Below are 26,639 nucleotides of genomic sequence, written 5' to 3' on the forward strand. Positions count from 1 at the left end.
TTTAAGGATGCATCATCCTGGAGTAGCAATCACTAGGTAATTTTTTATTCCTTTGCTGGAGCCCCTATTAACATCCTAATTATTCCATGTAACAGAGTTTGGGAAACAGTAGTTTAAGTTCACACAGAACTTATTCTTTGCCCTAATGATATTGGTTAAAATTTGTTCCTCATTTACTTTTAAAAGGACAATTGGCTAATTTGCATGGACAAGCTTCTTAAGTTTCACATAAATCATAAAAGACCAGGGCTATTATTGAATCTCCATGTCACAAAAGGAAAGTGGGACTTGAAGAGGTTGAGTAACTTTCCCAAGGTCACACAGCAAGGGCATAGTAGGTCCAAGGTTTGGTCTATTTGTGACCCTAGGGTGGTTGTATGTCCCTTTGGGGATAACCTCTAAGTTTTGCTATTTATTTTTTTCCAAATGTAAATGACCATGTCATGCTGCTAGCTCATGGTAACATCTGGATGGAGATGTGTTAAAAGGTGTTAGTAAGGGAGTCCAGATACCCACCACCGTGACATTGTATTCCCAGAGCCCCTTCTAAAACACAAGCTGATGAGTTCATTAGCTGAAAGAGGGCAAAGTCCAGAAATCAAGTTGCTTTTGCTACTGCTGTTGTGATTGTTTCCTTTCAGTTCTAGACTTAGAATCCATACATTTTTAAAAAGTAGAAAATAATTTTGGATGCCTGGGCTTTTCCAAACTAAATGTTAGAAAAAGATGGTTTGGGAACTCAGTTTGTCAGAACGTGTGTCATTAAAGAAAAAGACGATTGTGACTCAGGGACAGCTAGGCTATTGCAGAGGGAAAAGTCTTAGGACAACAGCCTAGTCATTGACAAAGGATCTGACCAAGATCACTGCATGGGCCAACACCCCTCCAAAAACACACGTCTCAACACGAGCATCAAAGATGTCTTGTCTGCACCTGCTTGAGCCAGTGTAGACACAGCCTGGGCCTGACAGTCATCATTTTAATTCAACGGCAGTCAAGTGCTCTTGCAGCTCTGACAATATTCTCTTGTGCACCAAAGGAAGTGAATAATAATTAAAGGGCCCTTTGGACAATATCCTTCTATCTGAGGAATCATATACTCAAATAATCTAATTTGTAAAACCTCTTCACTACCTTACTGCCCAGCTTCCATTTTCTTTTGCATATATTTCCACCACTCAACTAATGATGGATAGAGGGAATTAAGACATGGTTGATTGCATCTCATAAAGGCACTTGGAGGCATTTAAGATCGCTAGCATCTTTTTTCTTTCCAGCACCTTCTAATGTAATGTGTTCTCTGAACACATGTGTAAGACACACATTGATATTAAAAGCTGTATTCTATACAGCCTAATAAAAAGGATGCCACATCAAAAGCCAGAGTTAACATCTAACTCGAACTATAATCATTTAAGAGATGAGAATAAAGGAACTGTAGGGTCGAAGCCACCAAACTGCCTCCGCTCACTGCCTCCATCCATAAGGGCGAAGCTGAACAGTCACAGAAAGATGGCAGGGCAGCAGTCCCATGAGGAGGAAAGTCCACACAGGGCACATCGTGCCACCACTCATCCCGAGCTATTTCTGGAAATAGGAACAAACGCACACTATGGCAAAGACACTCTGTATGTTTTGCATGTCCTGTAGAAACAAAGTCCCATCAGGGACACAGTGCCATATATTTCCTAAATCGACTTTGTGACACCAGCCGGTAAAACAGAACCTAGAGTTGCAGGCGGTGATGGCAAAATGAGCCAGGACCACCCACTGGAGGCAGAAGAGAGTGGTGGGCTAAAGGCTTCAGCTCAGTCATAGACTTTGGAGACCAAACCATGGCTCTGCCACACACACCCTTGCTGGGTCACCCTGGGCAAGTGACTCAACGACTCCTAGTCTGACTTTCCTCATTGTGACAAAAGGGATAGGGATTCAATAACAGCCCCTGCCTGTCAGGATTTTTGTGAGGTTTAAAGGAGCCAGTGCATGCAGATCAGCACATTCTCATATTCATTCATTCTCTCTCTCTCTCTCTCTCTCTCTCTCTCTCTCTCTCTCTCTCCTCTGTTCTTTTTACTTGTATACAATAGTAGAATCCATCAGAAGTAAATGGAGGAACAAAAGTTAACCAACATCATGAAAGCAGAAAAGAAATTCTATGTGAACTATTTCCCAAAATCTTTCCCATGGAACCATAAGGATGTTAATAAGTGTTCCAGAAAAGGAATAAAAAGTGACCTGGTCCATGAAGAAAGGGATGAGTTGGGCGAGGGTGTAAATAAAGTTGACCTGGTCTCTATTTCTCTTCAACTTTAGGTTAAAGACCGACTAGGGTTTTGTGAACTCGATTTGGAAATGCTGAGCTAAACAAGCCTACAAATGAAATGTCTAGCACATTCAAGAAGCTTCTGAGGATGGACTTTTGTTAAGAGCTTTGGCATGAGGCTCAAACGGAAGCAGGAAGATGTCCAAGACAGCACTAACACCACCTCCGAATTCTAAAGGTATGGTCAGAAAAAGCACCGGGTTTTGCTTAGAGGAAGAAACAAACTCAAAAAGGAAGTTTGAGTTCAAGGGAAATACCTCCAGAGACTGCTAAGGATGTCAAGTGAGGAATGGAAATGGTAAATCCTTGACATTTGTTTTGACCTCTCATAGGAAGTATGAGTTTAATGGAAATGGAAGCTAGTGATGATTTTTTTTTTTTTAAAGCTGTGGATTTTCCAAGATGGCCCTGAAACAAAGCTCCTAAGAGAATCTTCCAGATGACTCCTGAGGCCCAGGAGATCTTCCACCAAATTCTAAATGGAGATCCCAATGACTAGGTCTTTAGCTCGATAGTTAGGTCTCCACCTTCACCCTCGTGGCCCAAACATCAGTCATTTTTCCCTGTGGAACTCCTAGAACACTTTTCAGTTTCTGGGAAGGGCAAAGGACAAGCATTTCTACCCACCATCTCCCACTTCACTTCTCCCGGAAGCTATTTCTCACCCAAAGTGAACAAACCCACATTGACCATCAGCGTGAGTGGGGCTCAGGATGATTTCTGGCCATTCCAAACCCCACTTCGTATCTTCCATAATGAAATCCTACCAGTAAAAGCAAACACGTTCCTAAAGCGGGAACGCAGAAGACAGAGTCTAAAATTGCTGGTGGTGATAATAGCTTCACTTTGAGAAGTACGCGGAGACGAGGACTATTTCAGGAGGACGAGTCTCATCGACTGGTTTTAGAGCATCAGTCTTGTCATGTCACAAAAGTGCACAGAGTTCCAAATGTGATACACCACGCTGTCTCATTAATTTCTATCAAACAGCCTTGGTTTCTTTTCAAATTGTATTGGAAAGTCAAAACTGGTGTAGGGAAACAGACTTTCCATCAGAGACTCCCAGCGCGTTCTTTCTCTCTGGGCTCCCCCAAGTGCACCTAAATCAGCGTCGAAGGAACTCCTGGAATGAGCTGGTTTTAAAGTCAGTCCTTTCCCCTCCAAGAAGCTAAGACAGTCTTACAACATTGAAGTTTTAAATAATGAGCAGGGCAAATCCTGATGAGCGGAAAAGGTGACCAACTTCAGTGTTTTCCCAGATGAAGCCGATAAGACTCTAAGGAGGCCTTTTCTTCACAAAGAAACGTGTCTTCCTGAAGAGGGAACCGTGCAGCGATTAAGACATCCCCAAGCATCAGCTAACCTACTTACAGGCATCATTGCTCCCTTGGGCCTTGGGACCCCTCCACCTTCCTGAACGGAGTAGCTGAATAGGTAAATGGGTTATATCAGGCCAGGAAATCAATGTGTATACTGTGTTCTCAGCCACAGATGAGCATGTCGAAGCCATTTTATTATAGCTCTAGGAGCTGTATTGATCCAGCTGTAACTACTCGGAGGTGGCCGGCAATCCAATGGGGCTGCATCCTTCTGTCCATCCAGCCGCCTCTTTCCCCCCGTAGTGCTCAGAGACTAAGCGTTTGCAGATTGGATTAATTTAATGTTTGCTTAATCAAAACTGACTACCCTGGAACTTAAATGCTATTAATTACTAAGAGAATCCAGAACTAATCCTCTAACACTGTGAGGCCAGGGAGGAGCGGCAGCGATGCAGAGAAAGGGGGCACTCTTAAGGAGATTCTGTTTGTCTTTCTCTCCAGATGTTCGTTTTGTTTCCTTCTCCACATCCATGGCCACCCCTTTCCCCCTACAACCTTCAAAAAAAAAAAAAAAAAAAAAACACTTGCTGCCTTTGTTTTTGCTCTTTGTAGCAGATATGCTGAGTGCATTTGAATGTGCTGGCTGGAAAAAAAAAAACAGCTCAGACCCCTGATGTCCTGGCAGAATGCTCTAGACAGTCTGCTCTGGTCAAATAGCACCCTGTGCTGTAGATGGCTTTTTTCTAGAATGCTGAGAGCTCCTTAAGAACAAGGGTTGTGCCTTATCCTAATCTGCATTGTCCCCAGCATCTACCTCTGAGCCTGCCACATAGATGGCATCAGCAAGTGTTTGCTGGATTGAATTTTGGGAAGAGACAATAGCCTGCACCAAAGGCCCCCATGTTTACAAAGCTCTCTGCTATATTGACACCCCTCCAGGGACAGTGTCTCCTGGGCATCAGTTCACCTGCCACCTCTGTCAAATCCACCACCTTCCCTGTCCTTGGGAAAACAGAAAACTTCTTAGAACCAAGATCCAAATGCCTATCTTGCTTATGGATTAAATGCCACCGCAGGAGAGACATGAGAAGGTGTATCTGCCTCCAAATCTATTGCACTGCTTAGCCAAAGGGTCACCCAGGACTACAAAATGACATGCAGTTCAGTCAGGAGGCTACTGGGAGCCAGGAGGGATACTGCTCAAGTCTAAAATGTGTGCTTCGTCCTGGCAATGCCAGGGACTCTTAGTAAAATGTCTATGCCTCTGTGGTGTGGCCAGGAGCACCTGCCAGGTCTCCATTAACAGTGAGTGGTCCCCCTCCCCACCACAGCTGTGGATTGTGCACAAGAAGCTTTCAAAGGACCTTCACACCACAGGGCAGGGGGCTCCTGCGACGTACAATGGTAAGGGCAGAGTCCTTCTGCAGTGCTTCTCAGTCCCCACTGACCATGGGGGGGCCTGCAGCCATTAGTACAGGAGTCACAAACTCTAATGCAAACCAAATGGCCAAGTCAAGTAAGGTGTGTGTCAACAGGGAGTGGCGAGGACCGCAGTCAACTAGGCTGCACAGGTTGCTCCTCCAGGGGCTGCTGTCCTCGGCTCTCCACTGTCTCCCTGCAGAACGCAGGCTCGGTCTGAACAAATCTTACTTCTGCATGATGTCACCCTGATGGGAAATGCTGGCAGTCAACTCAATCATCAGAACATATACGTGTCATTCAAATAAGGTCTATAGTGTAATCAATAATATCATCCCAGCTCAATTTTCTGGTTTTGATCGTGTGCAGAGATGGTCACCTTGGTGTTATCCCTGGGGAGGGGTCCGGGGCTGGGGAAGAAACACATGGGAAGTTTTGGTGCTAGTTTTGCAACTTTTTGTGAGTCTTAAATGACCCAAAGTGAAAAGTTAAATGTACACACACACACACACACACACACACACACACACACAGAGTACAGGGTGAACTACGGACCTCAGCAAGTCATAGATAGCCTCCTCTGTTTGTTGACACCCCTTGCTACATGCATCCAAAGGGGCTGGTCACAACTACCCCACACAGTCCAAGTGGGACAAGGACCTCAAGACCTGAGCCAAAACCCTTCATATATGGCCAGGCTCACCTGTTGACCCTTTTCTGGAATCTCTCCCTTGAAGGTGACACCTGCCTCAGATTTAGTTCACTGAATTCCCACCTTTTCCAGATTTCTGAAATCAGATGGCCACAGAACCACATAACGCCTATTAATTCATATGCATTTCGCACCATAACTCTCGCTTGATGAATAGAGCGCCAGACTTACAATTCAGTCGTGGTGTGGTAAATTACACTGGCCAGATTAACTGTGTAAAGAACACGTCTCAAAACAATGATTTCACTTCAAGCTAAGGAGGAGCGAGCGCCCTTTCTTTCATTTCTAAATTACATTTTCAATCATAAATATTGAAAATTACATTTCTGATCACCGCTGTCACCTGGTGAGTAGTGGCACAAGAGCACCGTGGACGCATTGGTTTTTACAACAGGAAAGCCAGGGCCATTAGAAGACCCAAACCACTTTGAGTTTTAAAGGGCTTGTTCCCCCAGCCTACAGATTAAAAAGATGGCGCCCTTCGGAGTTTGTCGTGGCAGGAAGCGGTGGCCCTGTTGGCATGTGGGTTGTTACACATGTGAAATTATTGCTTGTGGGTGCATTACACCACCTTTATGTGTGAGCTGTTCCAAGTGCTTATAGGCAGGTGTGGCCACTACCTAGAGATACAGCCATTGCCCTAGAGATATGGAGATGGACAGAGAACATCCTTCTGCCTGGTAGCGCCTTGAAGCATCTCAGATTTTGAGTTTATGCAAATGAACCTTTTTTAATGCCAAAGGTGGGCTACAAGCTCATCTTCCTCTCAGAGAATAACCAAAGTCAAAGCTATTGAGATGGGCCTTCAAAGGAAAAGGAAAGGCATAACAGGAAAGAGTCAAAGGCCCATCGTCCTGGCTAGGAGGAAGGAGGACTGGAAGAATCTATAGAAAAGTCTGACTGGAAGGCAGAGTCAGTCTGGAAGACTTAGATGTCCATCCACATCCCCCCACCCCGAGGCCTCCAGGTATAACCCCCACTAGCTCTAACTCCTCTCTGGACATTCACATATTGCATTAATCTCTCCATCTACCCACTCACATCAAGGATGTACCGACATCTCTACCATGCCAAACCAAGGCAAAACCAAGCCATGGCAAAGTCACACGTGGAATATCCCATAGTGTAAAGATAAAGCTCATGATATATTCCTGTAAATCTGCATGGCAGAACCTCCCACCTCCAAACATATAGGCTTACAGTTTCCGATGACAAAGTGTTATTTTTTAAGTATAGAGTCTTGCAGACCCTAACATGAAAGTATGTTTATGTCACCATCCATGCCCTGTCCACATCCCCTCAGCACTCCCCCTCAAGTGTACAACCAAGGGTGTTCCTCCTGCAAGAATGCACCAGAGAGTCAGTACCCCAGGCAGCCCTCTTCCGGTGGCAGACAGGAGCGGTGGATTAGCATCAGGCATCTCCTTCAGGCAGAATGATTCAGTCTGGATTTACACTCTTCCTAAGTCCTCAGTCACTGAGCAGAAAACTTCTTTATCTTCCACTTGCAGAAGATCAGACAAGACAGGGTCCTAAAGACTGGCTGAATGAGCCAGTGTTCTCCAGAGAAACAGAACAAATAGGATGTGCATATAGAGAGAGGGGTTTTTTGTTGTTGTTGTTTTTTAAGGAATCAGTCCACTTGATTAAGGAGGCTGGCAAGTCCAAAATCCACAGGGTGGGCCTACAAGACTGCAGAACCAGGGAAGAGCCACATAACTGAGTGTTTTAGTTAGCTTTTGCACCACTGTGACAGCTGACTCCATAGCTCTAGGTCTGCAGCGAGGCAAAATGTAAAGGTTAAAGGTCATGACAGAGGAAAGCAGCTCAGGACAGGGCGACCAGGAAGCAGAGAGAGAGAGAGAGAGAGAGAAGAAAATATTATCCCCAAAGGCATACCCCATGACTTACCACCCAGTTAATCCATTTCAATGGATTGATCCATGAAATGGATCTAAATCTACTCATTTCACATTTATACTATCCTTGCATTGTCTGACAAATGAGTTTTGGGGGGACACTTCATATCTAAATCACACCATACTATTATAGTCAAAGTGTGGAGGTTGTCTGCTGGCAGAATTACCCCTTGCTTGGGAGAGGTCCACCCCCTGTACTTTTAAGTCTTTGACTGATTAGACAAGGCTCACCTACATTATGGAGGGTAATCTGCTTTACTCAAAACTCATCCATTTAAATGTCAATCTCATCCAAAAACAGGCAAAGGCAACTCAAAGAAACATCCAGAATAATTTGGAACAAATATCTGGGGACTGTGGCCCAGGCAAGTTGACATAATAAAATTAACTACCATACCTCCCTTCCTGGTCCACTACCAGCTTGTCCTGAGATCGCCACTCAGAGAAACAACTTGCTCTCCATCCCTGTAACAAGGTCTGCTTCCAGGGAACCTAACTTAAAGACACTGTATTTTTAATATAGTTCTGATTGGGAAAATAAGTGCAGACATCCAAGTTGTCATTTGTCTTTCAAAAGCCCACTGGCCCAAGAAAGAATTTGGCCCCCAGTTTGGGAACTGCTGTATCACAGGTGCTGGCGTTTAATGCCTGGAAAAGCCCACACAATCTCTGAGGCAATGTAAACACAGATGTTTCCAAAGTCATCAATCATGATTTTTAGAAAGACCACAACATTCCTAAAATGACAGATATTGGGACCCTGCTGCCAAAGAAGTCCCTCTGCTTTCCTTTGCACTTCCTACCCTGAAAGTTAGAAATATCCTGGGTAGATAAAGACTCTTCTCTGAACCCATCATGGTGCCTAAAGCAGTAACAATTCCACTTTAAAACAATACCTTTATCCAAGGGCTTAGAAGATGTTCACAAAAGAAAAGGCATTTTTTTTTTTTTTGACATCCCTAAAAATACATGGTCAGATCCGATGTGGCAAGACGGAACCAAGTGACTCATCGAAGTCACAAAGACTGTCAGTTGCAGCATTGTGGTCCTTGAATGGAAATTGCCAGAAGACTCATGTTTGGTTGTATCTCAAGAATCCTACGCAGTCATTTGCCGCATCACGAGACAGAATCTTCTGAAGTTGAAGATCATCGCCTCCTCTTTGTATTTCATTAGCAGAGATCAGGTTAATAAAAAGTTTAAAAGTTGACTGCCTTCCCCTGGAGATTTATTAGGCCTCCTCCGTGGGGCTGAGCTGGGAATGGCAGCCGACACTCATTTCTCCAGAGCTCGGCTCTGTCATCTCCCTCTGTGGTCCCTGAAGTCTGCCAATTAAAAACCTCCGAGATGACATTCCGCTGCTCGAGTTATGCACACATAAATCATTGTAATAAGAGAAGATTGTTATGTTAACCTTCGTCGTACAACCCTTTTCCTTTTGTGAGAAATATGAAAAACATTCATTTGTCTGGCACCAAAGAAGCGATTTCCCAGCAGATGCCTGGGAGGCCCCTGGGGTGTTGCCCCTTCCTTGCGGTTACGTAGGCGGTGCCTCGTGCACCGGCAGGCATTACTCAACCCGAAATGCGCAGCAACCAGGCCATAAACCAGGCAGCATTACGTCAGAGACAGGATGCTCTGAAATAAATGGGGAGCTGGTTCGATCTAGAGGAACATTTTTCCATGTTTAACCAAGCAAAACTAGACACATTACTGAGCACACAGTCTCAAAGGTCAATTCGTAAGGAGACCAGTTCTGGGGAGGGGGAGACCTGCACTTCAACGACGGCGGAAGGAACCACCGAGGTGGCTGAAGATGCACTGTCAGGACGAGGGGCTGGTGTGCAGCCACTGTGACTTCTACTCGGACGTGAAAGATGACATCCTGGGGCCGAGTCCCTTCAAGCAGGTAACCGAGGCAGAGGACTGGAGGCTCAAGGTGGCCACCCCGGTGTGGTCCCTCATCTTACTGCAAATCTTCATGGGCCGGTCACAAAATTCCTTAGAGATTTATCTTAAGCCAAAAAGCAAGTTTAAAAAAAAAAAAAAAAAACACACAGAAAGGGAATTCTTTATCAACAACTGAATTAACAATGTTAATTACTTATATCTACACGTTAACTTTAGAAGATGAGGTATATCATGGAAAGCCTTTTTTTTTTAATCTAGTTATGAATGAGCCGCTTCTCACTCTATTCAATCATTTGAGATTAGCTAAGCCAAGGTAAGCTGAGGAGACAGCTCCTCAACCAGAAAACTAGAATCCAGTTGTCATGGAATGTCCAAGTGATGTTGCCAGCCTTGGTCAAAAAAAAAAAAAAAAGAAAAACCCTAAAAAACAAATCTGACAGAGCTGCAAGTCAAAGACATTTACCTTTGTGGGCCAACAGCTAAAAATAAATTAAAATTAAAATATAATCCTGGTTATTTATTCTCAAATCACATTAATCTAAAGGAGTCAAATATCTCAAAAAAAAATGAAATAATGTGTTGAAGAGGTTGGTGGAGTGGGGACAGAACACAATTTCACAGTCAGAATGAAATTTTAGTCTTGTTCCCTCCAGAGCAAGCCACTTGCCCTTAGAATATCGATATGTCCTGTAAAGAATGTTCTAAAATAACAAACAAGCACCTGTTCCACTGAACTCTCGGCACGGAATCATTTTTTTACATTTCAACCTCTTGTTTCCTGTTTTTATCCCCCTTCAAAATATGAAGGCCTGAGATGCCTTTCTCTTTAAACTTGGATGCCCGTTCCCCTCCCCCGGGTGTACTTGGGACATATGGAACTTTCAGTGCTAAAACCTTTGCTGTCCTGGGCAAAGGGAGAGCCAGTCACTTCCTTGAAGCGATTGAAATCTTAGTTTGAGCCCGCCAAAACATGACGTATCAGCAGAGTTGTAGTTTTACAGCGTTAGTCATATGGCATGTTCTCCAGGCAGTGGGACGTACATCTCCTGAGCAGAGGTGAGGCCAAGTCGGTCTTCGTTGAGAGCAATTTCCACCTCCTGCTGGAGGAAAAAAATGGAAGTCTTTCAGCAGCTACTGTACTAGTCCAAAGCGAAAAGTGATACAGGCTTGAGGGAGGTTGTTGCAAAGCAAGGGACAGAGTAAGAGGCCCTTCTCTGCAGAGGCCTTGCAATGGACACAATGCTCCCAGTTGCCACCAGCCCCCATCAGATGCTATATTTTATGTGTGTGTGCAACATGGGATGCCACTCCTGTCCCTGGCATATGCAACCCAAGCACTGCCTTATTGTAGTCTCTTTATTCTTTAGTTAAAATATATGGGAACAATTCAGAGGTTAGGACCAATATATCTCAGGGACTCTTCATAAGCAAAAAAAAAAAAAAATCCAAGTTTAGGATTTCATGAGCTCTATGCACAAAGAATCAATAGGTGTGCAATCTTTTAAATACCTAGAATGTAATGCGCCTCTACCCACAAATCCAGTGGGCCTTTCGAGTGGAAATGCCATGGGTGTGCAGCCCACATCCCCCATTCGCCCTCTGGGGCCTTCAAAGGGAGACGTCAATACGGCTCCTTGGGGGCATCACCTTGTATAAATTATGTTCTTGATTAAATCCTTGTTCTTTTTTTTTTCTTTATGCTTTAAGTTGATATTAACTGAATACCTGGTTCTTTTTTTTTTTTTTTTCACTAATCTCTGATCCAAATTAGACTTTTCATTCTATAAGTGTTGGGCTGGAGGATGGAAATAACCGTGAGGAGAAGGAGGAGAAACCACTAAGACTGCCCTGCACCAGTCGTTACCCTAGGTGCCTATGCCCCATGTACAGGGCTTCTGTGGGTGCAAGTTTTGTTGCAAGCTGGTACTTCGTCTCCCGTTGTTCCTCCAGCAAGTGCACCAGTACCGTCTGATATTGCCCTCTTCCCACACGGGCACCCTGAGGTTCTAGAAGAGCCTAGTTCCAGCGTGTGCCAGAGCCCAGCTTGCTCCAGGTCTAATTCCAGAGACTGTTCTCAACTATTCCCCCTCAAGTGACCCTTTAGGACCCAATTCCTTGGCCCTTTGGTGTTCTCCCTACCTTTCTCCAAGCCACATGCTGCTAACTGCAAGACAAGCTAAGAGGATCCAGAAGATGGTACTATGCCTATATCCACACGCACAGGGGACGGCATGGACTGACCACCCGGGAGAGTTGTGCCTCCTTCCTGCTGAGGTGGGAAGCTGGAGCTTATGAACATGAGCGTACAGGGACATTCTGTGCAGAGCCAGGCAGGGCTCCTCGGGGAAACACTTGTCCCATGAAAGCATCCACACATCTGGACCAAAGACGAAGCCTAGGAAGGATACGCCATAGCCTCGTGTCCTCTCTTTCCTTCCAGGCAGCCACAGCCAACCACCCCAGCCCGGAAAAGCCCAGGAGCCCTTTCACTGAGAAAATCCTGATGCGCATCACCATCTTACCACCACAGGGTGGGTCCCTGGGCAGACCGTCTTCTCCTTGCACTTGTTTAAGTTTGTTTAACAGTTTGGACCTTGCCTGTTCAACCTTGAAACTATCCCAGCTATGTATATACTGTGTTCTGAAGAGCTTCCTCAGACACTATTTATTAAGTCACTTTGATCTAATTCATCACACACAAAAATCTCAAACAAGTACCAAGTGTCCTTTCGGTGTGTGTGTGTCGGGGGGTGCGGGATCATGTGAAGGCAATAAAAGGACGCATAAGCCCCCATTTCCCGTGGCTTGAGCTGTTGGTGCCACGGGTTCAAAAATGTAATTAAAAGAAGACTGTCGATTTCACCGTTGTCAAAACTCCACGTCACCCCTCGAAGGAGAGGCGCGCTTTCGTCAATTTCCCCATCCTTGCCAAAGTTTCGGAGAGACCCTTCACTTTATAAATCAACTCACAGCTTAGAACATCCTGGCAGCCCCTTCAAGGAACCGATCGGAATGACAGGGAAAGAGAGGATAACCATCATAGCTTGACTGGATACAGGTGTTTGCGTTTACAGACGAACCACAAACGCCTGGATCTTTGACAGGCGTTGATGCTATCAGTGAATCGCAGCTATTATTGGCTCCGGTCGCCAAGGGCTGGGGGGCCCTTCCCTTAGCAACATCTCCGAGGCTGATAACATTTGGCTGAACTTTTCAGATCGTAACCTCCCTTCTGACTTTCCGCAGTCAAACCCGCCTAAACTGATCAGAAGAAGAGACACGCAGTGAGAAGACAAGTAAAATATTATTGACTGCACTGTTTCATGTCTATTAGGAAGAAAGAGCAAAGAAGGGAGGGAGAACCTTACAGCTTGACAGGCTTCAAGATAATCAGGGGAGGAATCAAGGCTGCACAGTAACCCTCAGTGAGGCTGGAAAACCACTGGCTTACAAGAGGTCATTGTTCTGTGCCGGGAACAAACAGGGCACCGGGCACACAGACCGAAATTGCATTTCTCCACGGGAGCCCCGCTCCACCTCGCAGGCAACCCCCTCTTCCTTCAGCAAAGTAGGGGGTGGGAGACAACAACAGGGAGCCATGTGGTTCAAGGAAAAGGAGGGTCCTCCTCATCCTTGCCCTGAAGGCTTTGGTTTCTGGATGCAGCAACAGATCCTGGCCTCTCTGCGCACCTACTGCATCTTTGCGCAGGGCAGAGGTGGGACCTGTAGGAACAGGCAAACCTGCTCTTGAAGAATTTGGCTTTGGCAATGGGTACTTTCAATTTGCATTTTATTCCCTTGCTCCTTGACCCGTTGCCCCAGAGCCGACCTTCTTCCTTCCTCAAGTGCATGTCCTGGGTATGTGTGCCCAGGCTCCAGTGTGTGTTGGAGGGATGGTAACCGGGAGGGGGTCCACTTGCCCTGAATGACCCTGAGGTCAATTGCCAATACCTCCTGGGATTCCACAAATGAGACATTTGGTAGGAGACATGCTTCCCACTGTCCCAAGCCCACTGGGGATGACCATACACCTTACTTGAAAACCAAGTTGCCAGATAAAGCTCACTATCTGGGGCAGAGGTCAAGGTCTTAGACCCTGACTCAGAAAACGAGAGCGCAAGTCCATGCCCAGCACTGGCCATGTGTCCTTCCCCAGTCCGACACCCATTTATACTCAGCCCCTGGGTTCATCGTAAGAGCACTAACACACAGATACTTCTCAAGGAGGACCCAGGAAATCCGCACCACCCTCCCATCACCCTGGGGGCATCGTGCACCATGGAGCTCCCTCTTTGAGGCCAGAGTCTATTGGTTTCCTCCAAGCCGCTCCACTCTGTATTTCAACAGCCCCGATGTGGGTCAACACTTTCCTAGTGGTTGTCCACAAAGCACCATCCTTTAGGAAAGGGAGACCCCCCATGTCCCTAGAACCATGTGGCTTTGTCAACTGGAGCTTCCTAGCCTGCAGGAAGAATGGGTGGAATGGCATTTCCAGAGAGACCTGGAATCAGAAGATGGCAATATTGGGAGGAACTAAGTCATCGTTTCTGATTCTTTATCCCACAGATGGGGAAACAGAGGCACCAGGCAAGGCAGAAATGGTTGAGCTTACAGAGGCATGGTAAATTCCCCTGTGGCCCACCCCTGCCTCATCCACACCACTGCCTCACAATACATTTAGGTATGCACCCATCCGTGCTCCAGACACCCCAAGAACAGGACCCCACCCAGCAGGAGCATTCACCAGCTGCCTAAGACCTGACCAAGCTCTACTAGCTGGACCTGGGTCAGAAACTCTAGGCCAAAGAAGCTCCATCTCTCTAACACACAGCGTCAGCAGGATCTGGGGTTCTCTTCCTCATGCCCTGACCCCTAAACCCACTCCCATTCCTATGTACTTACCAACCTGCACGTCCTCATTCCTAATTTTTCCCCTGCTCATCACCCTCCCAATCCTTACCAAAGAGCCTTCTAAAACCCTGTTCTGTGACATCAAGCAGTAATGAAGAAGGAGATAATAATCATTAATTAGGCATTACCCTGCCTAAGGCTCCACTTGGGTCATCCAATCCCTAACCCTTCCACTTTGCCTGATGGTACTAATCACCCGGTCATGGAAGCAACATCATTATTTCCATTTGCAGAGGAAACACAGAAAGGTGAAACAACACACTCAAGTTCACACAAGAGAGTTAAGATTTGGACTAGACTATCCATCTAGTTCAACCACCCTTGCCCATAACTGCCTCGGGATGGTGTTGGTGTGTCACTCCAAGGGTAGCTGGTCTCTGAATTCTTATATCTCGTGACCACCTCTCTGTCCACAGTGGCCTCTCTTCCCAGTCTCCAGGCATCCAGCTTTCATACTGGAGACCTGCAAGAACATGATCCAACTCCCTGCCCCTCACAGGAGCCCCCTTTTCTCTGCTCCCCTTTCCCATTCAATCCAGAATCCACATTGATGCATCTGAACTCACCACTACCCATTGGACACTCAGTTCTCTGGCCTGCTCCATCTTTTCCCAATCCTTAACCTACAATTTTAACCCTGCTCAATCCTCCTTCTCCCAGCCTCAATCCATGAGACCTCAGTGTCTCATGGCGACCCAACAGCAAAAGACCCTGTCCCTTTTTTGGGGTCCCCATCTCAGCTACACTCTTAGTCCCCCCATCAGGTCTCTCTTTATTCCTCCCCATGGCTCTTCCCTGCCCCATGTTTCCACCTACAAATTTAGCAGCATTCCCAGCAATCCCTCCCTCCCCCGGTCTCACCAACAGTCCTGTCCAAGACCAACCTTCCCACTCTGCTCTTTCCTGACTCCCACGGTTTTCTCTTTACTCTACTTTGGCATCTCCATCACTACTGACTCAAGGCTCTCCCGCTCTAAGACCACAGACAAAGCACCCTTCACACACAACCCTGAGTCCCTCGCTTGCTTGCCAGATCGAATGATCATCCCCTAGCCAGATCCAATGGATTCTCCTCAGTCATCCTGATGGACACCTCTGCTACATTTATCACCTGTGATCATTCCCACCATCTTGAAACTGTCTATTTCCTGGGCCCCTGGTTTTCTTCTTTCCTCCTTCAGTTCCATCCATTTCTTCAATTCAGGCTTAGTTCCATCCATTTCTTCCTCATTCTCCACCTGTCCCTTGATGAGGGTGTCCCCCAGGCTTCCGCTGACAATCCACCATTTCCCTCCACACACTCTTCCTGCTCACAATGTTAACTGCCACCCCAGGCGCCAGCCCAAACTCTTCCCACAGACTCCAGGCTTCTATCCAGATGGGTTGGACATCTCCAGTTGCCTTCAGCCAAAGAATGTGTCATGATAAGGGCCCCAGTGTCTATGATTTTCTTCATGGTGATTTGATAATGTGGTTTCAGATTACAGCCTGGCTTCCTGGGGTGATTGACCATGAGGATAAAGTGTGCTGATAATGCCAATGGGTGCATTTCCAGGTCAAGGTCATTACATTTCTCATAGCAAATTAATGGGTAATTCCCCCAGCACCTGCAGGTGATGAGAGTCTGTCTCTGCTCCGATAACCCAGGCTCTGCCAAGGATGTGGCCAGAGGATTTTCTTTTTTCTTTTTTTTGGTTGTTGATGGACCTTTATTCTACTCATTTATTTATATGCAGTGCTAAGGATCGAACCCAGTGCCTCACGCACGGTAGGGTAAGCACTCCACCACTGAGCTACAACCCCAGCCCTGACCTTAGAATTTTGAGGGAAGAAAAAAATCAGCCACCTCCTCTCCTGTGATGCTGTGCAGTCATGTCTGTCTGTCGGTGCTCTAAGCTCATTTCCCCTGTGGCCATTCTCAACCTGAGCCCTTGATTTAGAGAGGAGAAGAGGATAGATGAGTGACCAGAGCCAGCGCCAAGCTTTTCTGGCTCAGCATTTCCAGTGTACTTAGAAGCACATGTGAGCCATGCATTATTCGGGAATGGGGTGACCAGCAACCACGGTCTGGGAGAGTGGTGATGGGCAGCCACTGAAGGAACACCTCCTCAAGCAGGTTTAATGCTGTTCAGCTCTCAACGTCACTGTCCCTGATTTGTGTCATGCGCAGCCATTGCTTCTCACTGCTAGGCCTCTTGGAAGCTCCATCCAGGTCTGAAAACACAGAGGGCCATTGAAGGGAGGATAACCAGGAAGCCTCCATTCAGAAGTCCTTCCCCTCTGTCACTCACTGGCTGGATGACTTTGGGAAAGTAACTAAGTTTGTCTAAATCTCAGAATCCTTATCTAAAAAAATTTTATCACAATCCCACCCAGCATCTCACCTGGTTGATTCAAGGCCCTAATTTGACTTTCCTCAGGGGTAAAGAGTCAAGGGACAGATGATGTAGCCTGCAGGGATGGAGTCTTTCCAATCCTCACCTCAGCTGGTCACTCATCCATTGCCAGCTCTTTCTCATCCTCCGGACTTGAACTCATGAGTCTCCTCCTCAGAAAGGACATCCTGCCACCCACTCTAGGTCGCCCTTACCTTCTCATTTATTGCTCCTTTGCATTTTCTGAAGAAAACAGGAACAGCAATTTATCAACTAGAATTTTAAAATTCATTATATTTCTTACTTGTTTATTAGCTGGTCGTTTGTGAGCCTAAGGTCATCTTAAGCACTGAAGTAGAAGCTGACTGGCGCATAGTAAGCTCTCAATAAACATTCAGTGAATAGCTAATGAAGGAATGATTGAGCCCACATCCTCTGCCTGAGGCTAAATATCAGGTGTAGAACCTGATTTCTTGTTTCAGTGGGTTCTGCTTCTTGTCACCTTCTCCCCAGTCACTAAAGACCCGTGTTCCTTTCCTTTTATTTTAAGGAACCCAAGGCAGCTTCAATCCTACTCTGGGCTCTTAGCCCCTTCAGAAGAGCCAGATCTGAGTATAGTCCCCCAAGACTCCACTGTCCCCTATATAAAGTGATAAGTCCTCCATTGCAGATATGAACACACCTTGTCCCTGAAGGAAGTTTCTTGATTACCTTCTTGAAATGGTGGACTCACTACCAAACAGAGCCGAGACTTTTGTTCCCTAAAGCTAATTCTACATAGCAGGAACAGACACTCATTCCTTCCCAAAGCCCTTCATTCCACCTCAAACTGGTGAGGAAACAGTTACTATGGTTTACCCCAAAGCTCCCTTGTTAATACAAAAATGTTCCAGAAGTAAAACGATTAGATTATAAGAACTATACCCTTTATCAGTAGATTAATCCATTTTGATGGATTCATAATTTGAAAGGATTACTGAATAGGGTGGTAAGTCTAGGCAGGTGGGACATGGTGGCTCGAGGAAGTAAGTCTCTGAGGGTGTGTCCTTGGGGATTATATCTTGTCCCCCTGGCTCCTCTCTCTCTGTGTTTCTGGGCTACCATGCAGTGAGCAAATGTCCACCACACCTTTCCACCATGATGATCTCTCACTTTGCGCACAGCAATGGAGTCAGCTAACCGTGGCCTTAACCTCTGAAAGTGTGAGCCCAAAATAAATTTCTCCACCCCTAAGTTGTTCTTATCAGGTGTTTGTTCACAGCAATGAAGGACTGACTAACACGACAGGGATCTGACATGTTATTTGACACGTGCAACAAATGCGATTAGTGTCAGGTGTCATTGTTCCCATCTCTGAACATCGCATGGAGTTATGCCCAAATTTCTGGCTGGAGAGAGCCCTAGACTGTCCTTCCTGTGTCCCTCCTTTCTCTCCTTTGGACTGTGACCCCTTAGGGGTTTAAGTTTGGGCTGCCTCCTTTAGCTTCTTGGGTACAACTTGCTTATAGTAAGTAGACCAATGAGCCACTTTATTTGACTGAAATATGTATTTGTTCTGCAATTTGGCCATCTAGAGGAAGGAAGAAAGAAGAGTGATTGAGAAAAACACAAGAGATAGACAAAATGGAATGAAGGAGACACACACCCAGGAGTGGAGAAAAGGCATGGGAAAAAGAAAACTGGAAAGTTAGTTTAAGAGAGTCACCATCCCCATGAGCTTCATCCTCTGTCCCTTGGCTTACTACCCGGTAGTATCCCTGAGATGCAGAGAGAAGAAGCATTTGGTCCTTCCAGATACCACTAGGCTTTTGGAGCAAAGGACTGGATTTGAATTCTGGTTGTGGTCCATGGAGATGGCCGCGGACCCTTAGAGCCTATTCTTCTGTCCCCACACACAGCCTTCCTTAAACTTCTGAGTGATGTGAAGAGTGGATCAGCCACACTCGAGGCTTGAATCAAGCAGGTATCATGCAGGGTAGGATTGTGATATGAGTTCTATAGATAAGGATTTTGAGATTCAGACAAACTTTCCCAAAGTCACCCAGCTAGTGAGTGACAGAGGGGGCTTCTGAATGGAGGCTTCCTTGTGGTTCCTCTTCCTCCATGGCCCTCTGTGTTTTCAGGCCTGGATGGAGCTTCCAAGAGGTACAGTAGGGAGAAGCTATGGCTATGCATCACCTCCATGTCATGACATAAATCCAGGGCAGCGTTGTTGAGAGCTGTGCAAAAAGAGTCATCAAAGGAGCAGAGGAAGATTAAGGGAGGAAATTCACCAAGATCTTTCCAGAAAGGCTATTTTTTAACCTGAGGGAGGGAGGGGATATGAACTGAAGGCTAAATGGCATTGTCCAATTGGTCTGAAGGGTCTACAGTCTTAACAGCCCCCTGCCATCTGCCATCTGCTTTGCTCTGTGCTATAAACTCTATGAAGCTTCATTCTACTCTGATGACCCAGAAGCACAAAAGTAGAAAAATTGACCTCAGATGCAATGACTGTTGTCAGAGCAATGTCACCTTGAATCTTGAAGAAACTCAGGTTTGCCTAGAAGAAACTTGAACTGTCCTCATCCCTGGCCAGAAATTTACCAGGCTATCAGAGGAGTTACCATTGCCAGGAAGCCAGAACAAAGCTCTCCTTTTCCTTTGCACTGACCCAACCCCACCCTGGCCTGAAGAGAAGCCAGAGACTTGAAGTCACAGAGAGAAGCCCCATGCCTCACACCTGATGGGTGGGAGCAGCAGTTCTCTGATTTCCCTCGCTTCACATCACTCAGAAGTCTAAGGATGAACGTGTGTGAGGAACAGCAGAATGGGACTCCAAGGGTCCACTGCCACCTACGTGGACCACACCGGATTTCAAATCCAGACCTTTGCTCCAAAAGCTCAGTGATATCTGGAAGGTCCCCATGTCTGTCCCCTCTGCACCAAGAGCCTGCCCTTTTCTGCACGTTTGAAAAGGACTTTTCATAAACACGGACTCCTTCAACAGCAAGTTTGAATTTATAAACAGTTACTCTTATTCAGAAAAGCAGCGAGGAGCAGTTTTATATAAAAGTTACATCTCCATTTAAGAAAGAATATATAATTCCACATTCCACTGTCCCTCGAACTTTATTCCCGTTTATGTAGATCTTAATACAGTTATATAGTCGCGGGGCTAACGTCCCCTCCGGATGGTAATGAGGTCCTCTCGAACCCTTTAGCTGCTATAAAGTATGCAGAAGTTAAATGCACAGATGGAAAAAAATTTGTCTCAATTTTATACTTCTGCAAAATGGTAATTTTGTACTTAAAATGTACAAGATGGATGTTCAGAAATATAGGCTGATAGCCTAAATTATATTTGGTCATAATTTATGTAGTACAGTCCCAAAGAGATACAAAAAGGCAGAGCATAATTTATCTGCTGGAATCAGTGATAGCTTTGCTAAAACTCCCATTTATTCCATCCCCCATAGTTTTAAGCAGCCTCTGTCCTCAGGGCTCACTCTATTTAAGTTTCCCATACTGCTGTTTGATCACATATTGTAGTCTATAATTTGCCTATCATCTGAAGCAAATTTAGGTCCCAGAAGTTATGATCTCTACATAGCAACCACTTTATTTGGTAAATGCAAAATATTTATAGCAATATAAAAACCAGATGAAAATAAAATTTCTATAATCATTGGAACATACACACTTTATCATTGGGGCTCATAAGACCATTAGTGTAGGAATAGCATGTTGCCTAACACAATTACCTTTGGACACTCACTTGAATTTGCTGATGCTTAGGAACCAGAGAAACTTTTTCTCCAGCATCCCTTCCATCTTGTCAATGGGAGGAAACATCCAGCACAGGCTCCAGATGAGTTGCTCTAAGGAAAATCAGATAGAAGACAATGGCCAGGTGAGAAGCCACTGTGCTCAGTTGTGGGAAGGAATTTCCAAGGAGAAAGAAACCACTCGGTGAGGGCACTTCCCTGGACCGGTTCACTCCTTATATCCCAAAGTGGTAGACCAGACCAAGGGATGCCAACCGTCAGCCACCTTTGAGCCAATGTCAGTGAATGCCTGCATTTATCAGATGCTGCAGCTCCTTCTTTGAGCCTCCCTCTACTGTTAGACTCCAAATTACATCTCATACCTCCAAATTATGTCTCCAAAATAATCCTCAGAGATGCTCAGGCTATTGCAAGATGTGGTCCATCAACGGCTCCTCTGTAAAGCAACTTGTTTTTTTTCAAAAAAGTGTGGGGAGGGACAAAAGAGGTGGGGAATGGGCCCAAAATGAAATGACCAGTTGAACAACAGAGGGGGTGATATTACATATGATCCATTATGAGCTCTTGTGAAGCAGTGGTTCCACATATTTTGTATTCCCCCTTCCTCATCCCTACAAGATAGAGCTCATCATATGATCTACATCCAAAAAAGGAAACTGAGGGTTGGAGAGGCCACCCAGCAGAGTAAGTGGTAGAGGTGAGACTAACACCCAGGACAGGCACTATTCAAGCCAGCAATCTCCCCTATTGCATTGTGCCATGAGACAATGCAGGATGCTGAGGTTTTCAAGGCATCTCCGTGGAGATATTGCTTCTTTATCCTCAGACCTCTCTCCACCCACCTCGGCCCCCTTCCATCCAGCCCTCAAGGCTGCCTTCAGCTCACTGAAGATGAAATAAAGCCTCAGATACATCTCTCTGATAAAAACTTCAACTGAAGCCTCATATATTTTGCAGATACTAAAGATCTCATGGCTCTTTGAAGACGAGTGTTAGTATTAATCATCGTGGTTGTTCAGATTATTTTCTCATTTTTAACATTGTCCAAACCCTCCTACCAAGGAGCCGCCATTTCTGTGTCCTAGGCAGCCAGACCCTGTGAGATGCCCTCATGTCTTTAGTTACTTCCTTCTTTGCAACTGAGTTCCAACTCCTACTCCCAAAGTTTAAGAGATTTTCCCCATTTCAAAAAAATTTCCCTAAACATGCTTAATCAGAAATCACCTGAGCACCTATTTGAACAGAACGCTGCTGAAATCCAAATGTTATCCTACCATGTCTGCTTTGACTATTGTTTTATATACATCACACTGGAAGGAGAGAGGAAAAGAAAGACAGAGATGGAATAGTATGACCCAAACTGAGCTGGTAAAAAGAAAAGAAAAAATCAGAGAGGACATAAGAGCAGAGGAAATACCTGGGTCTCAATCTTCTCCTGATTCTATGATTATTTCAAGACGAGTTATAGTCTTATAAGGTATCAGAGTAGGAAGGAAACTTAACGCCTAAGAACTGTTCATTTTACAGTGAGGGAAACTGAGGATAAGAAAGAGAAGTCAAGTGGCAGTAAGGAGAACAGGGAGGTCTTTGTCTGGGTCTCTGTTGTAACATGTAAGCAAGGTGTATGTCACCCAAAGGCACCGACTACTGTGATCAGTTGGGATTTCAAAGCTATCTGACTTAGAGAACCTTCGTGACTGGTCCCGGCTGCTCCTCCGGCCCTGGAGATAAAGATATTCAGGCAAGCCTAAGGGGAGGGATGTAGCTTTCATTTGCCTGTGGCCTGTCAGTCAACATCTTTCTCTATACCTAGGTGGAGAGAGCACGTGCCCTGCCCTGCACACCCATGCCGGGCACTTGGTTTGCACTCTCCCCTTACCCTCAGACAACTCTGTGAGTGGCTCCACTGAGGTTCAGTAAATGCCAGTTACTTTCCCAAGGACACACACAACCCAACAGAGCACTCTAATATATAATGTTACCAAAGAGATGACTTCAGAGGGAGGAACTTCTCATGGTACCTGGGGGAGTAGAAGGCAGCGTTCCAGCTGACTCTTGCAGTGTGAGATGGTATTTGCATGCCACAGACAGTTTCCAAAGACTCCAATAACTATTTGCTCAAAGACCACGGTCCAAGGAGGGGACAGATGTGCACAGGCCCAGAGGAGAGAGGCTTTAAAATCTACAGGAAGCTCCTCTCCAAGTGTTTAGCAAAGAGGAATGGCGTTCATCACATTCTGAGGACACATGCAAACCAGCCCTTCCTCCCCGCCACCCGCAGCCAGGAGCTCTTGATGGGCAATATTACAGAGTGCTGGAGTGAAAGGCACCACATAAAATCAAATTCTCTTCTATTTTAAGTTGAGTGGTGCACCAGTTCAGCTTTAAAACCTAATTTCTTAAAAGTTTCAGAGGGGGAAAAAAAATGTTCCTTTGCAATTGGAATCGAGTCCACATAAATTAACAAGCCAGCTATACGTATCCATCTTTCAGAACTTTCCTTGATTGTTCATTTTAATCAAGCGGCCCACATTCTTTGACTTTTCATCCTTCACTGCCCAGAATGATGCACTGCGGCTACTGATGACACACAAATGTTAATTTTGTTCAAGTTCAAATATCAGCCAAAAAGGGCCTATTTTAAAGACTGCTTGGCAAACACCAGCTGAAAATGAGGACGGACCGAATCAAACACCACCAAAGAAATTCAGGGGAGGGAAAGTTGCAGCCTTAAACTCGGAAACTCGCAAGCTTTCATCTCTAGGTCCTCAATCTCTCCAAGGCCAAGAGTAGAATCAGTGATTTCTACAGCTGGAAGGGAACTCAGACATCATCTCAGCCCTGCCCAAGGTCATGCAGTCTGGTAGTGAAGGAACTAGTTAATCCACACAACAACCATCAGCCGCAGAGGTTTCAGAAAATGTAAAACAACACATCTTGAGTCTTTCTGTCATGTACCAGGTTTCAGAAATAGCAGGGCATATATCTCACACACATGTGCGCACGCCTACACACACACACACACACACACACACACACACACACACACACATTTTTAACTAAGGGGCTTATTTTAGAATCCTGGCCCACCCTTTCACCAACCACTCACTATCCCTCCCTTGTCCCCTACAGGGGACAAGACTGCCCCATGAGGGCACAGAGTGACAGGTAGTGGAGTTCCAACAGGACTTGTGCACTTAAATGAAGAGAAACTATCCAAGTTCCTATGTCTTCATAGCTGCAATTAACTGAAACTTGTCATCTGTTTGTTTATTTGTTTGCCTTCCCACTAAGGAAAATGTCATCCAAAAAAGGACCTCATCTGTATTAATCACTGCTGCATCCCCAGATCTACAACAGCTCCTGTGTGACCATTAAGCACACAAAGAATATTTTGGTATGAATGAAGGAATAAAAGAATTCTGATCTATTTCTCATCAGGATTTTCCAAAGCAGGTTTGAAATATGTAAAGTCTCTGAGCAAAGAGGTCAGGGGTCTGAGGGTTTCCAAAACTTTAAGAACCATCTCACAGCAATATGGCCCCAGAGAATAAATCCAGCTGAAGATAGTTCCAGGGATCTCAGTGGTTTTGCCCCTAAAACACCAGCATCATGTAAACAAGCCATCAGCAATGACGATCACCAGTTTCTGGAGCCCATCAGACTAAACCATTTGCTGTGGCAGCCCATTTTTGGGAAGAACAGATGACTTCAAAAAAAATATGACTGTAGCTATTCCCTGAGCGATGTCTCTCGATCTTGAAAAGCAGAACATGTTTCATTTGACTTATAATAATTGCATTCTGTCTTTTAACCCTCAACGTGTTAAGTATCATCATTTCCTCTGGGGATGGAAAGATCTGGGGTTAACAACTTTCTCTTTTAAAAATTCATAAAGGTGCAAACAAACAGTATTACATCCAGTGGCTACACATCGCAAGAAGCCAAGGGAGAAAGAAGGGAAAAAAAAAAAAAAAAAAGGCAACAACAACAACATTACCCCCCACAGGATACTTGGCAATTAACTCCAGCTATGTCAGCAATTTTTTGAAAAATTTCCTAAACATGGAGAAGGCTCATCTCACCATATGAAAAACAAAGCTACTGCAGTGACTCTCCCATGCATTACAATGTGTGTGTCTTACTTCTTAACCAAGCCGCTAATCACGCAAATTATTGCAACTAATTACATCTGAAGGTCTAATTAATTCTTTCAGTACCACATCATTTAGTACGCATTCACAACACAGCACCTGTTTTGAAAATCCTTGCAGTTAATTTGTTTATAAACAAACACTATTTGCATAAAATGTTTAATGAATGGTTTAACTGTTAGTACAATACTCCAGTTTTGTCTTAGTAGATTTGAGGTCACCAAAGGCCACGATAAATTAATTTTAAACTATACAAATTAATTTAAATAGAATGTGTGAATTTCTCATTAATAAAGAAAACATTTCCAACATGTTAATTAATATCTCTGTAACAGGCTAATTACTCTCTGCACAACAAGTACATCTTGCAAGCAAACCTTGAAGATTTGGGGGGCGAAAGGAGTGGGACTGTTTTTATGCTGGGGAAAAAAAAAAAGGGCAATTCAGAAAAAAAAAAAAAAAAAAAAAAACAGCACAAGGCCCATTGACAGTGGGCCATTCACCATTTAGGACCAGGAAAGGAAGCCATTTTCTTATTTTAAGGATACAACACATTACAGTCATCCAGAATGAGAGAATTAGAAAACATTTCTTTTGCAGGTGCAGTTCTCTCGGCAAAAATGGTTAGAGGTGTCTGCCTTCTGGTAGAAACACACAATTAATGAAAATATTAGTTCTTCTGAAAGTAAAGTTCCCTCCTATGAATTTAGGGCATATTAGCTGTATTTGTGCTCCAATGGTAAATATGGATTTCATTAAACAAATCTGCATCTTAACACCAGAGTCTGAGACTCAGCCATTATCATTCTCCCTGTGGCAGACCATGGAAAGACACCTCACTCGGAAAGTAAAGAGGAACAACGTTATTGCTCAGCAGTGAACACAGCCCCTGCAAAAACCATCACTGAAATATGTTCCCAGCCCTAAAGTTTGTTTCTGATTTGCAAGCATTTTCACATTTGATAAGCACCTGTTATAAATTTACATCCACTCAGGAAGTATTCTTATGATAGGGAGCCGAGCGTTGTAAAGCATATTTATATTCTTACCCTTGTGTGGCGTTGCCCCTTAATGCACAGGCTGATGAAGTGAATAGCTACCCAGGACCCAGAGGGACCTGCTATACCACCTGCTTCTCTAGGAATCCGCCCCTGCAGAGCCACTAGTCCCCTCCTCATGGAGAGAGTTTTGTCAGCATTGATCAGCAAGCACTTGGTTTCGTTTTAAATCTGTTCATTTTGGGGAGACAGAGAGAGAGAGAGAGAGAGAGAGAGAGAAGGGTGTAGGGTAGAACAACAGAGAGACAAAGAAGCACAAATACAGACTTCACACTTCCCTGGAAATGCCCATATATTCCCAAGAAAACAATGGAAAAACTAAGTAAAAGTCCCATCCAAATAGCACTAGAGAAAAACAGGAACTCGCCCGGCCTCTGATTGGACCCAGATTTGCAGGGTGGTGCCGCAGTCCATTGAGGAACACACTGACCCTCTTGTCCCTCGGTCCCGATGCCTCTTTGGAGGGGCTAAAGAACGAAACTGTCCCAAGCAATCGTCCGTAGGGAAACCTTTTTGCTTTGCTGTTTTGACACATAAATACCAGGCACTGTCATTGTCCCTGAGAGCCTCGAGGGGGTGGGGGTTCGGCACACCTGGGTCCCACTGGCCCTTGGCTCTACAACAAGGCCAAACATTTCCTATAAACCTTCAGCTCCACAGGAGACTCATGGAATGTTCGACTTCAGAAAGGGCAGGCACTTCCCACTCTTTTTTAAAATTCTTTTTAATTCTTTCCAAGTTTCCCACCACCAGCCCTGCTATAAAAAA

General features: G+C 45.1%; 1 long non-coding RNA gene across 1 annotated transcript in view; it reads right to left on the reverse strand.

Moving 5' to 3' along the window:
* Positions 1-10,159: 10,159 nt before the first annotated feature.
* Positions 10,160-26,639, reverse strand: part of LOC124967158 (uncharacterized) — a 51,354-nt gene continuing 34,874 nt past the window's right edge. The window contains exons 3-4 of the long non-coding RNA XR_007105471.1: positions 20,650-20,752; positions 10,160-10,706 (exon numbers count right to left, since the gene is read on the reverse strand). This is a non-coding gene — a long non-coding RNA (uncharacterized LOC124967158). The remainder of the gene's footprint in view (positions 10,707-20,649; positions 20,753-26,639) is intronic.

The sequence above is a fragment of the Sciurus carolinensis genome, chromosome 16, assembly GCF_902686445.1.
Source record: "Sciurus carolinensis chromosome 16, mSciCar1.2, whole genome shotgun sequence".
In the NCBI taxonomy this organism is placed as follows: Eukaryota; Metazoa; Chordata; class Mammalia; order Rodentia; family Sciuridae; genus Sciurus; species Sciurus carolinensis.